Below are 26,206 nucleotides of genomic sequence, written 5' to 3'. Positions count from 1 at the left end.
TGTGACATGTGCACCTGCTGCAGCTCATGTCACATGGTGGCTTGGTGGGCTGCTGGCATGCTAAATAAGTATATTTAATATACTTATTTATTAAATAAGTATATTAAATATACTTATTTAGTATGCCAGCAGCCCACCAAGCCACCAGGAGAGATGAGCTGCATCAGGTGCTGGGTCGGGGTCAGGGTGCCTTTACCCAATGCAATACCCACTTTACCCATGACCATGCCCTTTTGAAAGTAGCCACGCCCCTTGCCCAGAGCACGCGCATTATTACATCCTTATTTTTTGCATACCCCCACTTCTAAATTTCCACTTCGAGCACTGTATATATATATATATAGTTATACAGCAAATGCCGGCACTCATGAATTCCTGCCATGTGCCTTCAGTAAGAGACAGTGTCACCAGCACAATATGAAATATTCCAAGCAATGGCGCTCCGGACTTCAATATAAAAAATGACAGTGGCCTAGGCTCCTGTAAATGTTTCAGATTTTACTAGCTTCTGAACAGCATACATGTATGCTGTTTTGACAAATGCTACTAAAAGCTTAAACATTAACAGGAGCCTAAGCCACTGTCATTTTTATATTGAAGTCCAGATTGCCACTGCTTGAGAGAGAGAGAGAGAGAGAGAGAGAGAGAGATGGATCGGCGCTCACCCAGCCAATTCAACTTCCCGCGTGCCTTTGTAGTGGAAAATACGACATGGGGTTCCATGGAGTAGTTCCAAAACACGGCACTGCAGGGAACTTGAATAAAAGGTACTTTATTACTTCAACGTTTCGGGGACAGGGCTCCCCGTCGTCAGAAGGAAGACATACAACAAAATCATGCACAATACACACTTTAAATAGGGAGGACCGGGGCCGCATCCACCGCCCCTACTAATCACAGAGCATACATCACCTGTGCACGGCGCTACTAGATGATCACAGCAGTCCATGCCAGAACAGGTTGCATAGCAACCAAAAGACACTAGCTCACACAGTCAGTGCAGAGGGGGCAGGACTCCCCATTCACAAACTACAAGACAAAATGACATACAAAATACATGACAAAATCGATATATAACATATAATACAAAGAAGTTAAAAGCACAGAAAAATGACACTAAAAATATCTAGCCAGAATCACCATATCTTACAAGATACACACATACAGTATGTCTGATATATCATCACATTAGGCTCTTCCACGCAATTCTCTCGTTCAAGCCCCAGTCTCACCAAGGTGATAGAGGTCTCTGGATAAGATCCATTTTTTATTCGCCCCTATATTTTCTGGATGTGTTGATACTTATCTCAGCTACTGGAATAGATAATAATTTGAGCGCACACAGGGAAGGCACAAGAAGTCTTAAACCCACCGTTTTTTTATATATATATTTTAATATATATCACAGCACAGTACTGGCTCCCAAGTTCATAATGGATATCGGAGTCCAAGCCAATCCAAATTAGGTTTTCCCAGAGGAAGTATCTCCTCATGTTTTGAACATCCACTATAAATTAAAGCCTAAAAATTGTTCCCCTGATGAAGTTTGTCTAGACGAAACACGTAGGGTTATTTCTTTACACAACTGTATTTGCCTGGTACAACTCGCTGAAGGACAAAAATAAAAACACTGAAAGAATACCTCCAGTTGCTTCACTGAATACTGGACCATTTATGGACATTATTTACGAAATATAGGTGGCATTCCACAATATATATATATATATATATATATATTATATATATATATATAGAGAGAGAGAGAGAGAGAGAGGCATGTATAGTGGCCCTCCTCGGGACTTTACAAAAAATGCACAAACGCATGAAGTTTCCGACGTTTCAGATTTTACTCCGTTTTCAAGGATAGAACTTCTATCTTTGAAAACTGAGTAAAATCCGAAACGTCAGAAACTTCATGCGTTTGAGCATTTTTTGTAAAGTCCCGAGGAGTGCCACTATACATGCCTTTATTCTACCCCCCTGAGTGGAGCACCCGGGCAGCTGTTACTTTGCTTCTTGGAGTGCCGGTATCCATCTACATCATAGGCGTGCGCAGCACATTTTATTAGGGGGTGCACCATCAAAAGGATGTGCCTAGCACCACATATTGGGCATGTATAACACCGCCCATTGGGTGTGTCTAACAGCGCCAATCAGACGTGTCTACCATCATCTATTGGTACTCGCTACAATATAAAATAGCTCTCAGTATAATAATACTTGCAAATAAAGTAAAAAACATATATGGATGATATGTAGTGATATGACAATGGTCTGGTACAAGTAACAATGCAAAACACACATGATTGATTGATGGGCGCTCAGTTCTAAAAAGCAAAAGTCTTTGGTAAAAGGTATTGTAGGTAGAGAGGTGTTCGTAAGGGTGGGCACAGCATTAGGGGGTGCCTGTGCACCCATAAGACTCAATGTGCGCACACCTATGATCTACATATATATATATATAGAGAGAGAGAGAGAGAGAGAGAGAGAGAGGGGGAGATTCTCTAAGAATCTCCACCCCCTTCGCCTCCCATCGCCTCCTTAATTATCGCATATGTTCTAACATATGCGATAATTAAGGCAAAGGACAGCTCTTGCGTTAAGAGCTGTCTTTTGCGGTGAGAGTCGCCGGGTCCCAGCAGGTCCCGGCAGCTCCCACCTCCCTCACACACCCGGCGCTGCTGCTGCTGCGCCGGGCTCTCCTCCTCCCTGCACCCGGAAGAGGATCAGTGCAGGGAGGAGGTCACAGGTCCGGGCAGCACTGCGCTGTGCTGCCCGGACACAGGTGAGGGGGAGGGGTCGGCGCGGGGCGGCGGGGGGTTGGCGTGGGGTGGCGGAGGGATGCGGTAGAAGCCCATTGGCTTCTATGGGGCATCGCCAGAATGCGGTAAAAACCCCGATAACGGGGTTTTTACCGCATTCCTTGTTTAGAGAATCTCCCCCAGAGAGAGAGAAGAAGAAGAAAGATGGAGGCACAATCAATTTCAGTAAAAAATCACTTCTTTTAATAGCAACTGTATACCTACATCTAAAAGAGATGTGTTCAGCCTCATGTGTCAGTCGCCAGTGCCTCTAGAAACCTCCAGCATAATATCACATCTGCCCACAGCGAATTCAGCTACCCACATCAGGAGTCTCACATATGACATTATCACATCCACATCTTCTAAACACACCCAATGTGTTTTGTCAGCATGGACTAATGTGGGGAACACACCAGGACGATACGAGCCAATTTAGATACAATCTTGACCGATTGTATGTAAATAGGCCGTGTTTTGGGACATTTCGCTGCCCTTTTGATGTGATCCCAATCCGATGCGGGGCCTCGCGGGTCGGTCAGTCTTTTCTGAGATCCTACCTGCTGCAGGTAGGATCTCAGAAATGACCATTGTAGTGGGTGGGGGTCGCGATCAGATCGCAATCACATTAGGGGCATTTTCGCAGCGGGTTGGCGGCACCATCAGCTCGTGAGCGGGTCGTACGTTCCTGTGACGACCCGCTCACGAGCACCATCGTCCTGGTGTGTACCGGGCAGAGGACAAGGAGGGAGGAGCAACAGTAGCTGCTTTCTAAAACATTTGTGTGCTGCTGCAGTATGCATGCCTACCTACCTGCCTACTGCTGAGCACTGCCAACAAGTAGCCCTGCTGCTAGATGGACACAGGGGAGGAGAGTGGTTGATGGGGGCATAATGTGTAAGGGGCATTACTGGGGCATAATGTGTAAGGGACATTATTGTGGTATAACGTGTAGAGGGGATTACTGGGCATTAGTGGGTCATAATGTGTAAGGGGTATTACTGGGGCAGTGTGTGTTATAAGGGGCATCACAGAACAGGACAGAATATGTAAGGGGATATTACTGTGGAAAAATATGTTATAAGAAGCATTACTGGGGCATAAGATGTAAGGGGCATTACTGGGACAGAATTTGTTATAAGGGGCAATATTGTGGCAGAATGTGTTATATGGGGCAATACTGAGGCATATTGTATTATAAGGGGCATTACTGTGACAGATTTGGTTATAAGGGGCATTACTGTATAGCATAATGTGTAAAGGGCATTTAACCATTTTGTTCTTTAGATATTGTAGTTTTAATAAAATAATATATATATTTGAAAGGGTTTATGTAAGAAACCTTACTTAATAATATTATTATGTGAAGGATATATATATATTTTTTTTTAAACAATTTTTATTAATTTTCAAAATGCAAAATAGCATACAACATAAAACATAATGTAAGGTATACATTGTCAGTACATGTTTCCAAGTGATCTGTTATTTATAGTAGTCATACAAAGAAAGATGGTGATTCTGGATATCAGAAAGAGATGGCACATTGAAACGTAATGCTACGCATGTCTAGAGGAAACAATATGGCCTAATACAGGCAATCTTGTTGTGTTGTCTATCAAATATCCAATAAACCAATAAACATATAGTGAGCTGCATCTTGTCTGCGTTTCTCTTTTCACTTTACATTAGCGGTGCCCTAAACAAACAAGGTATCACCAATATACTGATCGTCTACCTATAAACTATACCTCCAGATATAATAACATTTTAACTAAATAGTACCATCTTATGCTCTATTTTATGGGAAGTAGGGGGTGGGTAAGATAGGGTCAGGGGAGGGGGGGGGGGAGACAAGACAGAACCAATTCTTTCCACATATAAAATACAATTCTCTTTATGTAGACTATTTCTTCTCAACACATCTATCTCTCTGGATCGGACAGACATAGCATTAGGAAGAGGTTAAATCTAAATCTGCCGGAGAAGAAACCAGGTAGTAGACTCAAACATTTTTTGTATCCGTCCCTGAACCTGTTGTTCGAGACTCAGTATATATATCTCCCACTTTTTATAAAAACGAGGAGCCCCCTTTTCCAGGTCCGATCTCATTGCCTGCCGTTCATAAAATAAAGTGTTCATAATGGATTTCTTTAGCTCCATGATAGAGGGGGCACCTCTATGAATCCAGTGTGTAAGAATTAATTTTTTGGCTAAAGTGAGAATAATGGTCAAAACAGGTATAATTTGTGATTTCTTGGGGCCAAGGTCCCAGACCTGGAAATATAGGAATAGGCATGCAGCCGGGTGCTTCTGGAGTTTCAGTGTATAGACACTATGGATATTAGATTTATGTCAGAAAAGGCCATTTCTCATGGTTGAATATTTTCTGAAAGGGCAAAGTCTTTAGTTTCAGCCCTGTTACTGGTGCATACTCAGAGGCAGGGCTGGTGCCAGACACCGGAGCGCCCCAGGCGGGTGGGGGTGCTCCGGCGCTCACCTGCTCCCCGGGGGTCCTGTTATTGCGGCAGACCAGCCGCTCCACACGGGGGGGGGGGGTACCTGCTCCCCTGGGGGTTGTGGTGGGGTTCCCGACATCGCGGCGACAGACCAGCCGCTTCACACGGGGGGGGCGGGGTAGCCGGCACTGGGTCCCGGTCGGTTGCTCCACACAGGGGGGGGAGGGGGTCCAGGTATTGCGGCAGCAGGCCAGCCGCTCCACACAGGGGGGGTGCCGGGATGCCGCTGCTTCCTTCAACGGGGGGGTTGTCAGGGGTGGGGGGTGACGGGGGATGCAGAACGCCAGGGGTGGGCAGGGGAACGGGTCCACATAGGGGAAGTTGCGGATGCTGCCGCCACTCACCTCCATCCAGGGGGGGGGACCTGCTTCAAATTGCGCCCTCCAGTGGCCGGCGCCCTAGGCAAATGCCTAAGGCTGCCTAGTGGTGGCGCCGGCCCTGCTCAGAGGGCAGGATGATGGTAAAAGCGGGGAAAACCCTGCGACAGTGCGACCTTGCCTCTTTTAGCATATTTCCCCAGCACTGGGTGTCACCGAGCATAGAGACGCTCTTGGACCTGGGTACATCCACTTTCATATAAGGCTGGAATTCACCCATGATTATGGCCAGAAGGTGTTTTGGTTCTCTGTCGGGCAACCGGCCAAAAATAGGTTTAATCAGCTTGTACTTTTTTAATAGCATGTATAATAAACCAGACATTATAAACCAGAGAAATCAGAATTTAATGCAAAAGTCTCTAAGGGCCTTATTTTGGTTCATTTTTTCTGACAAAATCCTTCTTAGATGGACAAAACCATGTGCACTGCAGGGGGGGCAGATGTAACATGTGCAGAGAGAATTAGATTTGGGTGAGTAATTTTGTTTCTGTGCAGGGAAAATAATGACTGCTTTATTTCTACACTGCAATATAGATCTCACTTTGAAGTAAAACCCCACCTAAATCTAATTCTCTCTGCACAAGTAACACCTGCCCCACCTGCAGTGCACATGGTTTTGCCCATCTAAGAAGGATTTTGTCAGAAAGAATGAACCAAAATAAGGCCCTAAATGCTGTCAAATTAAAGTACATACTGCCAATCTGGAAAGCTTTTCAACTTTATTTTGCTATTTCATTCTTTGTTTGCTATGTTTCTATATTTATCAATGTATTAACATAGGTTTCATGGATACCCCCTCTACTTGGCAAGTGCCGCAAATTATAACAACAACAGCAATGGTATATTAATATGATTACTAGAGCTGCAACAACAACAACAAAAAAACATTCAGTTTAATGGATAGAGCAGACAGAGCAGAGCTGTTTGTGTGGATTTGAGGGGTACATTTACTAAAGCTTCTAAAAGAGAAAATAAGTGATGTTGCCCAAAACAACCAATCACATTCTGTCTTTCAATTTCTAGGATGCCATAGAGAAATGATTTGTTGCTACTGGCAACATCACATCTTTTAATTTTTAGAAACTTTAGTAAATTTACCCATGAGTCCTCAATCGGTGCACTGGACCAGAAAGTAGCTACCAGGAAAAAGAGGTAGGAGCCTTACCATGATTTGGGAGAATGCGCAGTCTTGGTTTTATTATGTTTGTGTATTTATTTATTATGGTATATTTTATATTTTCTTTTCAACTTATTTGTAGTATTATTTAGATGTTAATATGGGGCGGTCCCGCTAAAACCAGGACAGTTGGGAAGTATGATTTAAACAATTTGTCTGATTGACCCTTTTCCAGTTTTGGAGAGCACATATAGGACCAATTGTCATATAGGCCTCCAATAGAGATTATATTTGCCACTAAAATTGGAATTCAGGGTCAATGTTATATAAGGAAAGCAATATAGCAAAAATAGGAATGCTTGTATTATCTTTTTAGAAAAGTAGCAACTCCTGCACTTTGGAGGCTTAAATATATTTTAAGGTTTTAAGCAATTGGCGTTTTCTCTGGAACACTACTGTAGTCTGCAGCATGTTGATTTGGATCCAGTGGCTTTGTGCAAAATGCTGGCAAGATGACAGCAGCAGCAGCTAGAGTTGAATGTGCTTGGAGAAGGTACTGCAGTCTGTGAGGAACTGATCTCTTCCCAGTTCCCAGTTACAAGGAGATAACCGCTCAGTCTGTTTGGCATTGCTGTGCTGCTATGTATTTGTTTTTTAAAATGAAGAACAGATTTCCATCTCTATGTTTGACAATAACACAATTAAATATGTGATGTAAGAGACTTTACTGTGGATAACCAAATATATATGGACTAGGTGATTCATCGCGCCCTACGGGCGCTCTTCACACCGGCGTAAGGGGCTGCGCCCCCTTAATTTGTGAACTTTTGTTTTGTGAGAAATATGGTTAGAATTGTATGAAAGATGCCTGTATTGCAACTTGAGTTATAGGTGAAATGTATTAAATAGAGAGCATATGATTTGGAAGGGGGCTATGAATCACGGGAGGGGGGGCGGGGGCCATGAACTGCGGGAGGGGGGGGCATGGGGGTCAGGGGGGGGGGGGGGGGGGGCTCACCTACACCATGTTGGATGGTGGGCTTGTCCTGTAGCCCTGGCTGGTCGGGGGGAGGTGATGTCAGAATGTTATACACACAGGGGATGAGTGACAGATCTGGCTAAATATAGAAGAGATGAAACAAAGGAAAGATATCAAAAACTGTTGCTGCTAGGAAACAATAAAACCTTAAGGTGTATCTAATGTGTATTCAGGCCTGAATGTAATAAAATGCCTAGCTTAGGGGTTAGGGCAGTGGTTGCCAAACTGTGAGCCTAGGCACCATGGGGTACCTCAGGATGTTTGCAAGGGTGCCTCAGGTTGGGGTCCATGACCAAAACAAAATATTTATGCTCAAATTGATAGGCAGCGCCAGTGCTGGTGACTGCCAATCATAAAATGTATGGCCAATAAGAACCACAGCTATGTTCTCCACCACATAATTGAACCTGAGGGTGACAGTTAAGCACATTGTTCTTTATTTTTTTATTTATCCATAGGAAACTTTTTGACTAGGGGTGCCTTGAACAAATGCTGATATTCTAGGCATAGGAGTGTGCGGCACATTTTATTAGGGGGTGCAACATCAAATAGGTTTGCCTAGCACCACCTATTGGGCATGTCTAACACCGTCCATCGGGTGTGTCTACCATCATCTATTGGCATTCACTACCATATAAAAAATTTCTCAGCCACACCATAATCTCCTGCCTACTTCAGTTTTAACCTTGTAATTAATATGTGTAACAGTACATGCAAATAAAGTCCAAACATATATAGATGACGCAGGTCATACTTGCCGACTTTTCATCTCCCCTTTGCGGGAGACCAGGCAGAGGGCAGCTAATTAGGGGGCGTGGGAGCTCTCAAATGTAATTTGGATAGCTCCGCCCATGACCCTGCCCCATTTACGGCACAAAAAAGAGGCGTGGCTATCTAAATTACATTTTGAGATGGTACCGTAGCACTTTTTAAAGGAAGGAACCCTTACCCAATTAAAGGAAAAATAGTGGGGAGCAGAGGGAGAGAAGCAGGAGGGAGGCACGAAGCAGCTAGCCGCTATCTTACCATCTTATCTGCGGCGCTGCCTTCTGCTGCTTGTGCCGCTCCCTCTGCTGCTCCTGCTCCCATGGCTGCCCCCTGCTGCGCTGCCGCTGTAGGCAGTATAGCCACTGCTGACAGATCCCCGGTCGGACAGCCGCGGCGTCTGCCTCGGCACTTTGTGATTTGCGCATGCGCAGTCACTTTTTTTTTTGCCAGACGGGCTAAAAAACCAGGAGGATCGCACACATTACTGGGAGAAAGGAACAAAAACCGGGATACTCCCGCTAAATGCGGGAGTGTCGGCAACCCTGACACAGGTATGTATATATAGATGACCCAGTTGTGACCAAATGACTTGGAGACTTTCTATACAGATCCCGGTGAAGCAGGAATATACTTTGGATGACGTATTTGAATGAGAAGACTAAAGACAGTCTCGAATTGCAGGTGTAGGTAACAGGTACTGGGTTTGCAGGAAAAGGTGCTGGTACTAGGTACTGGATTTGCAGGTGGTGAACAGGTACTGGTGGTGCTCGGGTGCTGGTAGCAGGTGGAGCACAGGTGATGGAAGCTGGCTGGGCACAGGTGCCAGAAGCAAGTGGTGCACAGGAGCTGGAACCGGTGGTGCTCAGGTGCTCGCAGCAGGAGAAGCACAGATAATGGAAGCAGGCAGTGCACAGGTCCCGGGAGCATGGGGTGCACAAGTGCAGGCTGCAGATGAAGCACAGGTGCAGGTGCGGATGAAGCACCGGTGCAGGTTGCAGATGGCGCTCGGGTGCAGGTGCGGAGGACTGGCAGTGGATGCAAGTAACTGCCACTGGATGCTGGTGACTGGTAGTAGATACAGGTAACTGGCAGTGGATCTGGTAACTGGCAGTGGATGCTGGTAACTGCCACAGGATACTGGTAACTGCCACAGGATGTATGTAACTGGCAGTGGATGCAGGTAACTGGCAGTGGATGCAGGTAACTGCCACAGGATGCTGGTAACTGGCAGTGGATGCTGGTAACTGCCATAGGATACTGGTAACTGGCAGTGGATGCTGGTAACTGGCTGTGGATGCTGGTAACTGGTAGTTGATGCAGATAACTGCCACAGGATACTGGTAACTGTCTCTGGATGCTGGTAACTTGCAGTGGATGCTGGTAACTGGTAGTGGATGCAGGTAACTGCCACAGGATACTGGTAACAGTCTCTAAATGCTGGTAACTGGCAGTGGATGCAGGTAACTGCCACAGGATACTGGTAACTGCCGCTGGATGCAGGTAACTAGTAGTGGATGCAGGTACAAGATACACCCAGGACAGGTTCTGGAACTCAGGACACAAGGTACCACCTGGGGAACAGGTAGCGAAGTATTAGCATGGTAACAAACACTGGAGGTCTCAGCAGAGTTACTGGCTGGAGGTGCCCAGGTGAAGCGACTGGAGTCAGGTAACAGTAGAACACCTTACAAGGTGACTGGAAACTGCACGTAGGAAGAGCAGTTGCTGGAGGCAACTGTTGGTATGAGGGCCGGATATTTATCCCCCTGCCTAGTATTGATTGATTGACAGGGAGAAAGGTAATCAGCAATTAGAGGCATGGATTCAGGAGCTTCAGTCAGAACTAGACAGTTGAACAAACAGCAAACAGGCCCCAAAAGGGTTACAGCTAATCTTAGCTGCAGACTGACTTCTACTCAGGTGAACAATCGGTGAAGGGCTGAACCCAGCCTCTCACACCGTGATTGACAGCATGAGAGCAGACTGCAAAGATCCAGGTTGTGTGAAGGCTGCTGACCAGAACAACAAAACAAGCAGGTTTGTGACAGTAGTGATATGACGATGGTCTAGTACAATTAACAATGCAAAACACACATAATTGATTGATGGCGCTTCTTTAATGGAATACAGTTCTAAAAAGCAAAAGTCTTTGATAAAAGCTATTGCTGGTATTGCTAGCGGCAAGGAGGTGTTCATAAAGTTGGGTGGGCACAGCATTAGGGGATGCCTGTGTACCCCTAACACTCAATGTGCGCACACCTATGATTCTAGGGCACCCTGGTCAAGAAAGTTTGGGAAGCACTCGATTAGGGGTTGTAGGTGTGACACCTGTCTCATTTAGCAGAATTTTTTTATTTGAGCAATTTATTGATTATAAACTAATATTACCTTATCCAATACCAACACATGACATTGCTTTGCATAGGATGTTTCACCATACATATCAATACCTGCTTAGTGGAAGTTACTAAATTGACCCAATTACTCAGATAGCTGATGGTTTCGTAGATGATCAGATACTGCATCATAGGAAACAGCATTCGGATCTGTAATAAACTGGGTGCACACTGGGTGATATATCGTCAACTATATGGAGGATATTGATATAATTGATTATATCACGTATATATCATCCAGTGTGTGCAGTCAATATAGGTAACAATGTGCATGACCAAAGGTTTTAAACGACCCCCCCCACATGCAGATCAATCTGACAATATTGTCAGCAACTGCATGTATAGAGCGGGGGGGGGGGTGCAACGTCACTGACTGATATTGTAAATGATATCTACCAATGTGTACGGTCAATATTGTTCTCCTATGGCACTGCCAATATAATCTAGTGGATCATTTAGTGCAGGGCTGGCCAAACTGGTCCTCAAGGTCCACATTTTCCAAATCACCTAGCTGGTCATTACTGTCACATTTTCAAACATGCTGCATTAATTCCTACTAAAGATCCACAGGTTGCCTGAAAAACATGAACTGTTGGTATATATTGCATTAACATGTTTTCTTGTTGTGTGAACCAACATATGATAGTCACAGCTATATTGATACATATTAAAAAAATAATAAACATCAGTCTGCATCTAGTATAAGATTGGCACCACCTCCTTAGACGTTAAATACTCATGCCAGTTGAACCATTTAACCAGTGGGAATTTGGCTTTAAAAGAGTAGGTGAACCCCAATGTTTCCATCTGGTAGGCAAAATGGATCTTCCATACAGTCTGAGAAAAAGAGGGAGGGGTCTTTCCAACTATGAGCCGTTGCGGCTCTTGAAGCAATAAACATATGGCCTAATACATATCGGCTTGTGGCGGGTACACATGGAGGAGGGCTGTAGCAGGTAAAACTGGGATGGAGCCCTGTAAGACCGTAGAAGCTAAATCAAAAATATCTTTCCAAAGTTTACAAATTTTGGGGCATGTCCAAAAATATGGAAGATGTCACCCACTGCCGTACAGTTTCTCCAACATAGCTTGGATACTGTAGGCCAGGCTTGTCCAACCCGCGGGCCGCGGGCCGCATGCGGCCCAGGTCCGCTAGTAATGCGGCCCAATGCAATAAAACCTGCTGGGAACGGGCTTCAATGGGGCATGATGTTTCTTCTGAAGCCCGGTCCCAGCAGTCCTTTGCGGAGGTGCACGGGTGACGTCACCACACACCCGCGCACTGACGTACGGCGCTTACAGGATGGTCAGGCGCCAAAAGGAGTTGGTGGAGGCTGGCACTTAACGTGCAGTCGGCGGCCATAGGGAGACAAGGCGGCATATCTGGCGGCATAAAGACTGGGTCCTGCTGCAGTGCTGAATGTGGAGGGGCAGACGGCGCAGCAAAAATAGTAAGTCAGACTTAATACAGGTCGGGTGGCGTGGTTTGGGGGGTGGTGAAGAAGAGGAACTGTGGGGGCATATGTGTCATCTGGCACTGTGGGGGCATATGTGTCATATGGCACAGTGGGGGCATATGTGTCATATGGCACTTTGGGGGCATATGTGTCATATGGCACTGTGGGGGCATATGTGTCATCTGGCACTGTGGGGGCATATGTGTCATCTGGCACTTTGGGGGCATATGTGTCATATGGCACTGTGGGGGCATATGTGTCATATGGCACTGTGGGGGTATATGTGTCATATGGCACTGTGGGGGCATATGTGTCATATGGCACTGTGGGGGCATATGTGTCATCTGGCACTGTGGGGGCATATGTGTCATCTGGCACTGTGGGGGCATATGTGTCATCTGGCACTGTGGGGGCATATGTGTCATCTGGCACTGTGGGGGCATATGTGTCATATGGCACTGTGGGGGCATATGTGTCATATGACACTGTGGGGGCATATGTGTCATATGGCACTGTGGGGGCATATGTGTTGTCTGGCACCCTGTGTCAGAATGTGAATTTTTGACTCATTCCCTGTGTCAGAATGTGTATTTCAGTGTGACAATGTGAATTTTGGCTTATTCTCTGTTTCAAAATGTGAATTACGGCTTATTCTCTGTGTCAGAAAGTGAATTTCGGCTTATTCTCTGTGTCAGAAAGTGAATTTCAGCTAATTCTCTGTGTCAGAATGTGAATTTGTACTCATTCCCTGTGTCACAATGTGAATTTTTACTCATTCCCTGTGTCACATTGTGAATTTTGGCTTATTCTCTGTGTCAGAAAGTGAATTTCGGCTTATTCTCTGTGTCAGAAAGTGAATTTCGGCTTATTCTCTGTGTCAGAAAGTGAATTTCGGCTTATTCTCTGTGTCACAATGTGAATTTTGGCTTATTCTCTGTGTCACAATGTGAATTTTGGCTTATTCTCTGTGTCAGAATGTGAATTTTGGCTTATTCTCTGTGTCAGAATGTGAATTTTGGCTTATTCTTTGTGTCAGAATGTGAATTTCGGCCTATTCTCTGTGTCAGAATGTGAGAAACAATGTCAAACATCTCACTAACTTCATTTCCAATTAAGTTTAATCTGTTAACTATGTTTTCTATGGTTTTTTTGGATGATCAGGTATCGTTACTGTTATTTTATTTTATGTGCGGCCCAAACCAAATTTTCATCTTCTAATGTGGCCCAGGGAAGGTGAAAGGTTGGACACCCCTGCTGTAGGCCAGATTTTGTGTAGTCTAAGGAGTAAACTAAAGGCCATGTAATAATTTGAAATGCATTTCAATATGTAGTGTGAGATGAAAGCAGGGGCGTAACTAAGGCTCAGCAGCCCAAGCCACTGCGGGGGGGGAGCCAACAATATGTGGGCGCAGTGTCACCGCACAGTACCTGAGTGTTGGCGGCTCAGCAAGGCATGCAAAGTGCTCCCTTGCTAAGATGAGGTGTGGTGCCTGGCTGCTGCAGCCTGCACCCGTCCACTCTGTGACACTGACAGCAGCGAGGCCAGCTTCATACATAACGAACGATCTCCCTCTCCTCCGTCCTGTCCCTGACACACTTCGCTTGATTCATACAGACTGTGGCAGGCTTTACAATCAACCCAAATCCTCACAGTAAAGCATATTACAGTGAGGCTTTAGATTGATTATAAAGGCTGCCACAGTCAGAGAGTGAGCTGAAAGAAATGACTACAGGAACTTCGCTGTGTCCAGAGTCCGGACACCTGCTCCTGAAGCCTGCCTGCAAGATCTAAACTTCTCTGTAATGTCTGTTTAGTGGGGGAACAGGCAGATAAAGGATAACTGTGATGGGAGGGACAGGAGGCATACAGTAGGTGTTATGGGTCATAGGAGGGATGATATAGATGGGGGACAGGAAGTATTATGTATGAAAACAAATATAATTAATGTATGGGGGGGGCGCAAATAAAAATTCTGCAGGGGGGCGCAATATTTCTAGTTACGCCACTGGATGAAAGGTAAATCGACTGCCATTTTTGCGGAGTAAAAGTGCAATTTAAATCAGATTCCCATTTCAATTGAGAGGGCATCTTAAGTTCTCCCTCAGTACCGTGAGCCGCAATATACCAGATCCTTATAGAACTTCTTGAATTAACAGAAAACTATTTTGCCAAAACAGTAGGAGGCTACAATAAGATCAGCCCGGAAGAACATAACTGACTAGAGATCCAATGTACATAGGGGGAGGGGCCCTAAACTGCACACCCTGGACATTTAAGGTGCTACCTGCTGAGACCTGTAGTGCAGCAAGCAGGAGGAGGAGTTTGCAGGTGCACACTAAATATAAATGCTAGACCTTTTAATATAATTGCTATATTGCATTTCTGAGGTTATTAGCATAATGATGGCCATTATTATCTGCTTGTCCACCGCATCCAGGTTACCTCAATAGGACAAGTCCCTAACACTACTCTGAGACAGGTCTAGGGCACGGGACCCCCCAGGCCAGCCCAGCAGAACCACCCCATGGCATCACATTGGTGTGAAATTAAAGTGATAGTAAAGGGATAGGGGAAATTATATGTGATAGGACTTACCTAAGTAAGAGGTAATAATAAATGTGGAGGGTGCAACATATATACTAAACAAACTAAAGGGGTGATGGAAAGTGTACTATATGATGCCATGGAGCAGCCCAGCAACAGCAGCCCAAAGAGCCCCGCGCCCCAAACACAGTCCCACAGACTTACACTCAGCATATAGTAGGACTTATGGATCTAATGGCCACTAAATTTGTGAACCGTGGATATGATAAAAGATCTGTGCTAGATGCTAAAGATAAAGCCATGAGGCGAGACAGAAGTGACTTACTCATGGTACAGGCTAAAAAATCCACTGGCGCTCGCCTCCCATGGGTTAACCACTTTAACGATCAGAGCAGTGAAATTAACAAAATGGCTAAACGATGGTGGCCCATTTATAACTGCAGATCCCAAAATAGGTCTCTCTGATTATAGACTCATGCCATGCTAGCAGCGTGGACGTAATATCTTTGATTGGGTAGTTCGCACCGACATCACAGGGTTACCCAGCAGTCAAACCTGTACTGACACTTTTCGGTACTCTTTACCTAGAAGGGCGCCCACGATTTTAATCGTGGGCATCGTCAGTTAAAAAATCGTGGGCATCGCATGCACTAAAAAATCGCATGCGATGCGACCGACGCGATGCCCGCGATTTCCCATAGGGAACAATGTTAAATGTCCCAATTGACCCGATTTTCCTGTTCAATGTCTCAATTGACCCGATTTTTCCATAGGAAACAATGTTAAATGGCCCAGAGAGGCCAAATAGGCACCCTGAAGTGTGAAATGGCCCCCACAATTGTTAACGCCACCCCACGATCAACGTGAACCGGAAGCGTGGCGAGCGCAGCGAGCCCGCGAGGGGCGGCGGTACGCGTCCTACGACCTTTTCATACCCCCACTATCCATGTCGGCGTGGAGTTGAGAACAGAAAGTGTGGCGAGCGCCAAGCGTGGCGAGCGGACGCGGACAGCTGTGAAGCCCGCGAGGGGACGCGTATACCTGTGAAGGTGTCCGCGTCCCCTCGCGGGGCTCGCTGCGCTCGCCACACTTTCTATTCTCAACTCCACGCCGACGTGGATAGTGGGGGTATTAAAAGGTCGTAGGACGTGTACCACCGCCCCTCGCGGGCTCGCTGCGCTCGACGCTTCGGGTTCACGTTGATCGTGGGGTGGCGTTAACAATTGTGGGGGCCATTTCACACTTAAGGGTGCCTATTTTGCCTCTGTGGGCCATTTAACATTGTTTCCTATAGAAAAATCGGGTCAATTGAGACATTGAACAGGAAAATCGGGTCAATTGGGACATTTAACATTGTTCCCTATGGGAAATCGCGGGCATCGCGTCGGTCGCATCGCATGCGATTTTTTAGTGCATGCGATGCCCGCGATGCCCGCGATGGGCGCCCTTCTAGGTAATGGAAGTGGAATACCACTTTTCTCTTCTGTAAAAATGGGTGCTTTAGGTGCCTGGGTTGTTTGGCATGCAGGTGATGACCAAATTCTTAATATACCTGCTTACTTGCCCGTGTGGCTGTAGCTACGTGGGCAAGACTGAACGCACTTTGAGGGAGCGCATGGCGACTCATCGCCACTCTATTAAAAGTGCCTTGGAGAGTGGATCCAGTGATCAGCTGGTGGCACGACACTATTTGGTGGCCGGCCACAATTTATCATCCTTACGATATATTCTGATTGACCATATCCCACTGTCTATTTGACGTGGAGATAGGTCATTGAAATTATTACAGTGCGAAACAAGCTGGATCCACCGCTTTGGTACCCTGGCCCCTTGAGGGCTCAATGAGTACCTAGGACTGCGTTGTTACCTGTGAACCGTTAAAATAGTATTAGTATTGGGATATTATCACAGACGTATTTATTTACTATAGGTACCATGATGCTGCAATCGTTTATGCTATATGTGGTTTGCCCCTGGCATCAACCGGATATATTCTGCTATTCTCTGTGTAATGTTGTCTGTATTTTTATATTTTTAAACATTTATGTTTTATATGTGTAATAAAGTTGTCTTTGTTTCTTGTTGATAGTGTCCATGGCAACGGAGCTGCCGGGCTGTCGGGACGCATCCTCGTCTGAGCAGAGTGACGTGGTGTGGCGCTGGATGCGGAAGCCGCCTGGACGCCGCTCCCGCGCCGGGACGTGTACACTGGTGTTCTGTAAGTATAAATGTAATTTGCTATTTGTTTGTGTTGTGATCTGATGAAGAGGATATTAAATTGCCTCAAAACGTTATTAACCATATCTGTGGTATAACGAGCCTTATTTGGAGTGCCACTGTATGTATGTGACTATATATATCTATATATAAATATATTTATATATAGATATATATATATTTATCTACAGTATATCTATATGGAATCGGTACATCTGTCAGAATGAACTTAGGTCTACAGTCATTAGGTCGACCCCACTAGGTCGACTGGCAGGAAGGTCGACCTGACTTAAGGTCGACATGGGCCAAGGTCGACATGACTTAAGGTCGAATTTGCATAAAGGGCGACATGAGGAAGGTCGACTGGTCATAAGGTCGACATGGGTTTTTCACTGTTTTTTTTATCCGAATGTCGACACAGTCGACATGGACACAGTTGGCAATGAGAATCGGACCCTCGCATCGCTCGCAATGCTTCGGGCACGGTGCCTCGCTGCGCTCGGCACACTATTTTATTCTCCCACCACGCCCTAGTGGATGGTAGGGCATGAAATACCGCCTGTCGGCACATGTCGGCTCAAAAAACAGTGAAAAACCCCATGTCGACCTTATGACCAGTCGACCTTCCTCATGTCGACCTTTATGCAAATTCGACCTTAAGTCATGTCGACCTTGGCCCATGTCGACCTTAAGTCAGGTCGACCTTCCTGCCAGTCGACCTAGTGGGGTCGACCTAATGACTATAGACCTAAGTTCATTCTAATAGATGACCGCTTTCCATCTATATCTATCTATCTATATATACATACACAAATAGGTAGTTACGCCACTGCTTATATATACTCCATATTAAATTGTAGAGTTTATTAGAATTGGTCTGATAATTAGTATTGCTAGTAGGTATGGACATGCACATGGTTGACACTAGAAAATGGTAGACACAATGAAAATGTCAATACTAACAAGGTCCACACATGAAAATGTCAACAGTTTTTCATGTTTTTTTTTATGTCAATGTGGGCCCCCAATAACTGTACTGTTTCACTTGCCATGCTTTGAGCCATGTCAACCTCTATGTCAATCATGCGCATGTCGACCTATTGACTGTTGACCTGCTTTTCCTGTATGTATTCAGAACAGATATAATTGTTCTGTGAACCATATAGCTGGCGCCACCACTACACAGCTCTAGGCATTTGCCTGTGGGCGCTGGCCACTGAAGGGTGGTACAGAGTTCTAAAGAAGCAGGAAAGCAGGTGTCCGGCGCCTGAGGAGCAGGAAGGCAGCCTCCCACCCATTAATCATCCCAGCCGGGCTGGGGCATTGTCTTCAGGGAAAGGTAAGGTCTCCCTCACACTTCCAGCACCAGACCCCCCCCCCCCACCTCAGTGGAGCACACTCCCTATATCACCCACCCACGCATGGTGCAGGTCAGCTACTACTTGCGCCCGCTCCCCCCATCCCTGCAAATAGTAGCAAAAAAAAAAAACCTGCAACTGGTCAGCCGTGGCCTCACCCAAACCACCCACCCAAAGAGCAGGTCAACGGCAACCGCGAGTGGCGCCCACTTCCCCATTGAAGCAGGCACGAGTAGTACCAGCCCCCTCCCTTACCCTGTGGCTGGGGTCAGTGGCGGCGGATGCCCCCCAAGCGGGTGGGGCAGGTCAGCGCAAACGCGGTGGAGAGGGAGGGCGCAATTAGGAGGGAATACCACCCCCTTACAAATACTGAATGTGTTGGGCGCACCACCAATCCAAGACTACAAAAAAAATCAAAAGTAGTCCAACATATTGGTCCATTAGATGTTCATTTCAGAATGCTCTAAGTTTATGATTAAAGTCTGTGCGGATCCACACCCTCTTTCTCTGTACCACATTTTAAATAATACCCCACTTCCCCCAACTGAGACTGAACACAGAACCCAAACCTCCATCAGGTAGACAAACAACTCATTACCATATTCCCCATAATATTACAAAAAAATAAGGATCAAATATGGTTTGAGGTAACATGTTTAAAAAAAGGGGCAGACTAGATGGGCCAAGTGGTTCTTATCTGCCGTCAAATTCTATGTTTCTATGTTTCCCCCTGGAGCTTCATAACGGCGGCACTCACCCGGTACCCCTCCCTGGGGCACCGAGATGCCTTGCATCAGCCCTGGAAGTATGCAATATAAAAAAATATTTTCATTAGGTAAAACTGACTGCAAAAAGTATTTTGGTGGAAAATAAGCTGGTTGTAGTACAGACTGGAGTTATAAACGTATCATAACTTCTGGCTTAACAAATGAAGAGAGCAATTCACCTCCCAGAACAAACATTTGTCTAGTGCACGAGGAGGATTATTACGTTATGATGCAAGAAGCATTACAGGCTTGCAGAAGAAGCAAAGGCAAACGCATTCTTCTCTGCCTATGTTTGCAAATATTTCACAGAAATACTTAACCCAGTGGTTCCCAAACTCAGTCCTCAAGGCACCTTAACAGTCCAGGTTTTAAAGATATCTATGCTTGAGCACAGATGATTAAATCAAATTGACTGAAGTGCCAATTAAGTCACCTGTACAAGGGTGGATAGCCTTAAAACCAGAGGTGTAACTATAGGGTGGCTAGACTAGCAAATATCTAGGGGCCCACAAGGTTAAGGGGCCAATTGAGCTCTGGCGTTTGAGATCCAGCATCCAAGCACTGCCGTTTGGTTAGGCCCGAACAGGGGTGGATTGGGCCACTGGGAAACCGAGCCATTTTCTGGTGGGCCAGCCCGGATTTGGCTGCGTTCCCCCTGGCCGGCTGCCAGGGATGAAAATGGCGGCCACGGAGCTGGAGCCGTGGTGTCCTCCCTGCCACCGCCAAAGCTGCTGCAAGTGGAGAGAAGCAGACTATCCCGGTGAGAGCCCCGCCCGCTGCAACGAGTTAGCACCCTGAACCTCCCCAGCCCAATAGCACCCTCTCGGCGTCAACCCGATGGCAAACCCCCCCCCCACCTCGTGGCAACCCGATAGCGTCCAACTCCCCCCCCCCCGGTGGCAACGGCAACCCGATAGCACCCCCCCCCCCCGGCAGCAATCCCAATATCACCCCCACCCCCGGGCTGCTGTGGGATTTCTCCTGGGCCAGTTTAGTCACCATTCTGCAATCTGCCCTGGTCCCCAATCCTGCATTTCTGAACTCCCACATCATTGAATACTGTGAGGCACAAGATAAGCAGAGCCTACAAAAAGATCCATATTCAATTAACAGTGGTGCTTAGAAAAGGCTTGTAACAATGAGGCAGATTAAAAATAAAGGGTCCCACTTCTCCTGCATAACCTGGAGAAGCAGGCACCCGTAGCTGGCGAACGTATTAACCCCCCAGCATTGATAAGGAGAGCCCAGTGTTAACAGCTCTCCTTATCTGCGTCCCTGCGCATGCGCAATCGTACTTTCCCCCAGGCCGGCTGTAATGGGTATGCGCGACATCTTGCTATTACCATGAGATCTCCAGTGCAGCCCGGAGCCAGCAGGTGGGCTAGTGTTGTCCCCGCAGTGGGGATAGGACAACACTAGCCCTGAGCTGGTGCAGCGGCTGGGGTGTTTTAATGCCTAGGCGGCTGCTAATACATTGCCCCGGCTGCTAAATACTAGGGGGGATTGCCCTCGGCATGCTGTCCCTGCGCACATTAGGTGTGCAGTTTATACATTAGAAAAAACATAATCCGGTACTCTTTACCTAGAAGGGCGCCCGCGATTGGAATCGCGGGCGTCGGGGGTAAAAAATCGCGGGCATCGCGGGTAAATCGCGGGTACATTAAAATCGGGTGCCCGCGATGACCGCGATTTTCCCATAGGGATCAATGTTAAAAACGGTGATTGACCGCGATTTTAATGTTAAATGCCTCAATGCCCGCGATTTGGCCATAGGAATCAATGTTAAATGGGCCACAGAGCCCTAATAGTCACCGTGAACTCTGAAATGGCCCCCACAATTGTTAACGCCACCCCACGATCAACGTGAACCCGAAGCGTGGCGAGCGCAGCGAGCCCGCGTGGGGCGGCGGTACGCGTCCTCCGACCTTTTCATGCCCTACTATCCTCGTCGGCGTGGAGTTGAGAATAGAATAGTGTGGCGAGCGCAGCGAGCCACCGAGCCCGAAGCGTGGCGAGCGCAGCGAGCCCCGCGAGGGGACGCGGATACCTTCACAGGTAAACGCGTCCCCTTGCGGGCTTCACAGGTGTCCGCTTTTCGCCACGGACACCTGTAAAGCCCGCGAGGGGACGCGTATAACTGTGAAGGTATCCGCGTCCCCTCGCGGGGCTCGCTGCGCTCGCCACGCTTCGGGCTCGGTGGCTCGCTACGCTCGCCACACTATTCTATTCTCAACTCCACGCCGACGTGGATAGTAGGGCATGAAAAGGTCGGAGGACGCGTACCGCCGCCCCTCGCGGGCACGCTGCGCTCGCCACGCTTCGGGTTCACGTTGATCGTGGGGTGGCGTTAACAATTGTGGGGGCCATTTCAGAGTTCACGGTGACTATTAGGGCTCTGTGGCCCATTTAACATTGTTTCCTATGTAAAAATCGCGGGCATTGAGGCATTGAACACTAAAATCGGGTCCAATCTCATTTTTAACATTGGTCCCTATGGGAAATCGCGGCCATCGCGGGCATCGCGTCGCACCCAATTTTTAGTGCATTCGATGGTCGCGATGGGCGCCCTTCTAGGTAAAGAGTACCCATAATCCCCCCCAGTTAACAACATTAATTGCAGAAATGCACTTAACGCTGGGCTATACAGATGCCCCAATGTCTGGTGCTATTCAGTTGAAGCTGCAGTAAGCCCACAGGCTGCACTTACCGCAAATTCTGTTCACACTATCGTCAAGTGAGAATAGAAATCCTCTGTATGTAATGCTTTGTGGCCTTACAAAGACTGCCATGAGATGTTACCCCAAAGCTCAGGGTACTTAACCTGGAATCTATGAGTTATTGTACATTAGCCACAGACTTAAGGCCCCCATACTAGTCCAACATGTCCTAAGGACAAGTTGGACCAGTTTGCCCTTGAGAGCCCCTGCCAGCTCCACGGGAGGTTCACTTATGATTTGGCACTTGATTGGCATGTACATTTGGCCGTTTATTTGCTGAGAGAATTCTCTCAGCCAAACAGCCGGCCAGTCTTTTCAAAATATAGTTGCAAGTTCAGCAGCCGCTTCCCGCCCTGCCAATATCGCTACTAGTTTCCATTTGCTGCAAGGACCTTGCCGCTGACTGCCCATCTGCCGCAGGGACCCCGCTGCTGACTGCCCAGCAGCCGCAAGGACCACGCTGCTGACTGCCCAGCCGCTGCAGGGACCCCACTGCCTCCCCAGCACTGCAGAACCCCACTGCCTCCCCAGCCGCCGTGCCGACCAGCTGCCAGTCCCACGGACCCTGACGCTGCACATACCTGGTATCCGACCCAATACATTGCGAGTTCTAAAAAGCACCCGCTATGTGCCAGTGATGGGTTCGATCTGATAAATTTAATGTGCAGCCCGTCCTCCCGACTCTGACCTGATGCATGCGCATTGGGCTGGGCGGGATGTCTCCACATGTAATTTGAGATGATTTCACAGCCCGATCGGGCCCAAATCCCATAGTGTATGGATGGCCTTTACTGCATGTGAAAATGGGCTTTTAATTGAATAACTTAGGACATTATTAAAGCCTGGAGCTACAAGCCCGCACTGCTGTAAGCACAGCTACTGATTGAATCTGCCACAAAGAATCAGGTGCAGATGATACTGCCAGGAACCAGAAGATAAAATGGGTGTTCACACAATGAGAGAGATGTGAAATAATGACAGGATCTAAGTAGATTGTATTGGTTGGTAGTTTATCTCTTTCCACTTTATCACTCTCCAAGGATTCAAGGTTCATCTTCCTCTATTGCTGCTACAAGACATTCCGTCCAAAGCCCAGGGATGCTGGTGACAGCCCCATGCTTCAGCCCTTTATTGGGGGGTCCCTAATCCCCCAGGGACCCCCTCCAAGGCTGACCAGCCATGGTGCTTATGGTTCAGCCGGGGGACCTTATGTAAAAAGTGTCCCCCGGCTGTGGCATGACACTGCGGACTGTTGGAGCCCGGTGCTGGATTCAAAATACGGGGGACCCCCAGATTTTTTGTCCCCCGTATTTTTGGAACCAGGACCGGTCCAAGAGTCCGGGGCTGGTTTCAGAAATACGGGGGACCCCTACGCTTTTTGTCCCCCGTATTTTTGGAACCAGGTCCGGCTCAATGAGCCCGGGGCTGGTTATGCTCAGGAGGGGGACCTCACTCCACTTAAAAAAAAAATAAAAAAAAATGACACATTATTTAAGACAGGACCATGCACAGATCTCAATGATCTCTGCAGGGTTCTGGCCAATTCGCCTGTCAGAACCTGGTCTGCATGTGTGGACATTTTTTGACACATTTTCCTGAATTCGCATCTCATTAAATATGCGATTTGTATACTTTTCAATGGGAAAACATCTGGATGCTAGTTCCGGCATTACTAAAAATTGCACCTTCAGAATGTGCGATTTTGCGGCAAAAAAAACAACAACGCCTTTTTGCAGTTTTTCTCATCTCATTAAATATGCGAATTCGGAAAAATGGGCAATTTCCGGCAACTGCCTTCACAGCTAGGCTGCACAGGCAGGAAGGCTACCCTAATGATGCAAGAGCTTCGCTAAGCATTACATTTCTGCAATGCAATTGCTACATTTTGCAATCACATCGAAGGGATCCAGCATGCGGATCAGACCTTGTCCTGTGCTGAGCGGCTCCCCACGTGTTACTGGAAGGAGTTGTAGTTTTGCGATTACTCATGAAACTAGAACTGATGCTGAATTAGGACCAAAGAATGATAGACAAAAATTATTTCACACTTATGCTGCATTATTCAGTATATAAATGTATATGTACATCCTATGGGTCTAAATTGAGGTGTGAAAATATAAGCTTTAGAATGAAGTAGTAGAGAGTCATGTGCAATTTATCCTCGGGTGCAGGCTCCTGTAGCCAATGAGAAAGATATAAGGACCTGTCACTATATGTGTCAGCTATTCATTTACTGTACATGAAAAGTGACATCTGTGTGTCTATATATAGATATGACTAATTGTGCATGTGTCAGTGTATATAATTGGCTTTGTATTAATGTCTGCTTGTACTGTACATTTGTGCAATTAAAATGCTCATTTACCAAATTTGTATTTTTTAATAATAACGCCAGAAGTACAATTTGTAGGAGCATCTGTAATTCCTACTAACACTTTGTTTTAAATCTTACAAATGCAGCTCAGTGTTGGGCTGGGCAGCGGGTATATTTGCAATAGGCCCAGCTGCTTCAGAGCAAAGACCATGAAAATGTGAGGATAAACCATACACCAGAGGCGGCTTTAGAGTTTGCCTGATCTTACATCACCTTTCTGCCACTAATTTTGACTGTATCACAAAGAATCAGAATCAGCTTTTTTGGCCAGGTGTACTTGCGTATACTAGGAATTTGTTTTCGGATTGCTGTGCAGCAGCCAGGTGGGTAACAAGTAAACAACATACAGTATGAACAATATAACCAGGTGGGGGAACATGTACAGTCATACAGAAAGTTATTCCGAGGGGACACCTTGATAGATTATGTGCAAAGGGTTATGGCGCGACTAGACAGTGAGGTGTTCATGAGTTCACGTGTCAACAGGTGAACCGCTTGAGGGAAGAAACTTTTTAGGCTTCTGGTGGACCTGGTGGGAATAGCTATGTAGCGTCTGCCTAATGGCAGCAGGTTAAACAAGCCATGGCCAGGATGTAGTTGGTCCTTGACTATCGTTCTGTCCTGATTATCTTCTCCGCAGTTCTGACTACCTTTTGGAGTCTGCATTTGTCTCTCTTGCTGGCGGAGCCGTACCAGACCAGTATTGAGGAACACAGTACAGACTCCACAATTGCGGAGTAGAAGAGCAGAAGCTTTTGTGGGATGTTGAACTTCCTCAGTTGCCTAAGGAAGAATAGCCTCTGCTGCACTTTTCCAACAATAGTATCAGTGTTGGGCCCCCATTTAAGGTCCCGGGAGATTGTGGTTCCTAGGAACTTGAAGGAGTCCACTAGCGACACCACACTGTCAGCAATTGTTAGCGGAGGAACACCAACAGCCTTCTTCCTAAAGTCCACTACCATCTCAATGGTTTTGAGTGGGTTGAGCTCTAGATGGTTGAAGCTGCACTACCGGGCCAATCGGTCTGCTTCTTGTCTGTATTATATTTACTGATTGTGCCTCTGAGGTGTAGTCGTTGGTGTACAGGGAGAAGAGCAGGGGTGAGAGTACACAGCCCTGGGGGGCTCCTGTGCTGATGGACCGCACTTGGGGGTTGAATTCCCCCGCTTTCACAACTTATTTTCTATCAGTCAGAAAGTCCACAATCCAAGAACACATAGCTTCAGGGACTCCTTGCGGAGTAGTTTGGGGTGGAGGATTTTGGGGATGAGTGTGTTGAAAGCCGAGCTGAAGCCGACAAACAGGACCCTTGTATAGGTACTTTGGTGAACTCGCAAGTCAACCAGAATAAGGTCCATAGTCTTTCAATTTCCAAGTAATGATCATACTCAAAATATATTTATACAGTTGTCAGCTTGTCATCCAAGTCCATTCCCTGAGCAGGTTCATAAGACTCTCCACTAGCCTCCAAACTTTCAAGCGTTCCCTGAAAACGCATCTCTTCAAGCAAGCCTATCATATTTAAGTTTCATAAACATAACCCTCTGACGCACTTATGTATTATATAGCTTCCCTTCTGGACCTACAAGGTATGCTATTACTGGTGCCTGTCCTTGTGTTTCCCTCCTATATCCCTATAGATTGTATGCTTGCAGCAGGGCCCTCTTACTTCCAAGTCTGTCTGTTGTTACCCAGTTTGTTTTATCACTGTCTACAATTGTAAAGCGCAACGGAATCTGCTGCGCTATATAAGA

This window comes from Crinia signifera, chromosome 1 (assembly GCF_055691185.1).
Source record: "Crinia signifera chromosome 1, ASM5569118v1, whole genome shotgun sequence".
Taxonomy (NCBI): Eukaryota; Metazoa; Chordata; class Amphibia; order Anura; family Myobatrachidae; genus Crinia; species Crinia signifera.
This window is presented reverse-complemented; position numbering follows the sequence as displayed.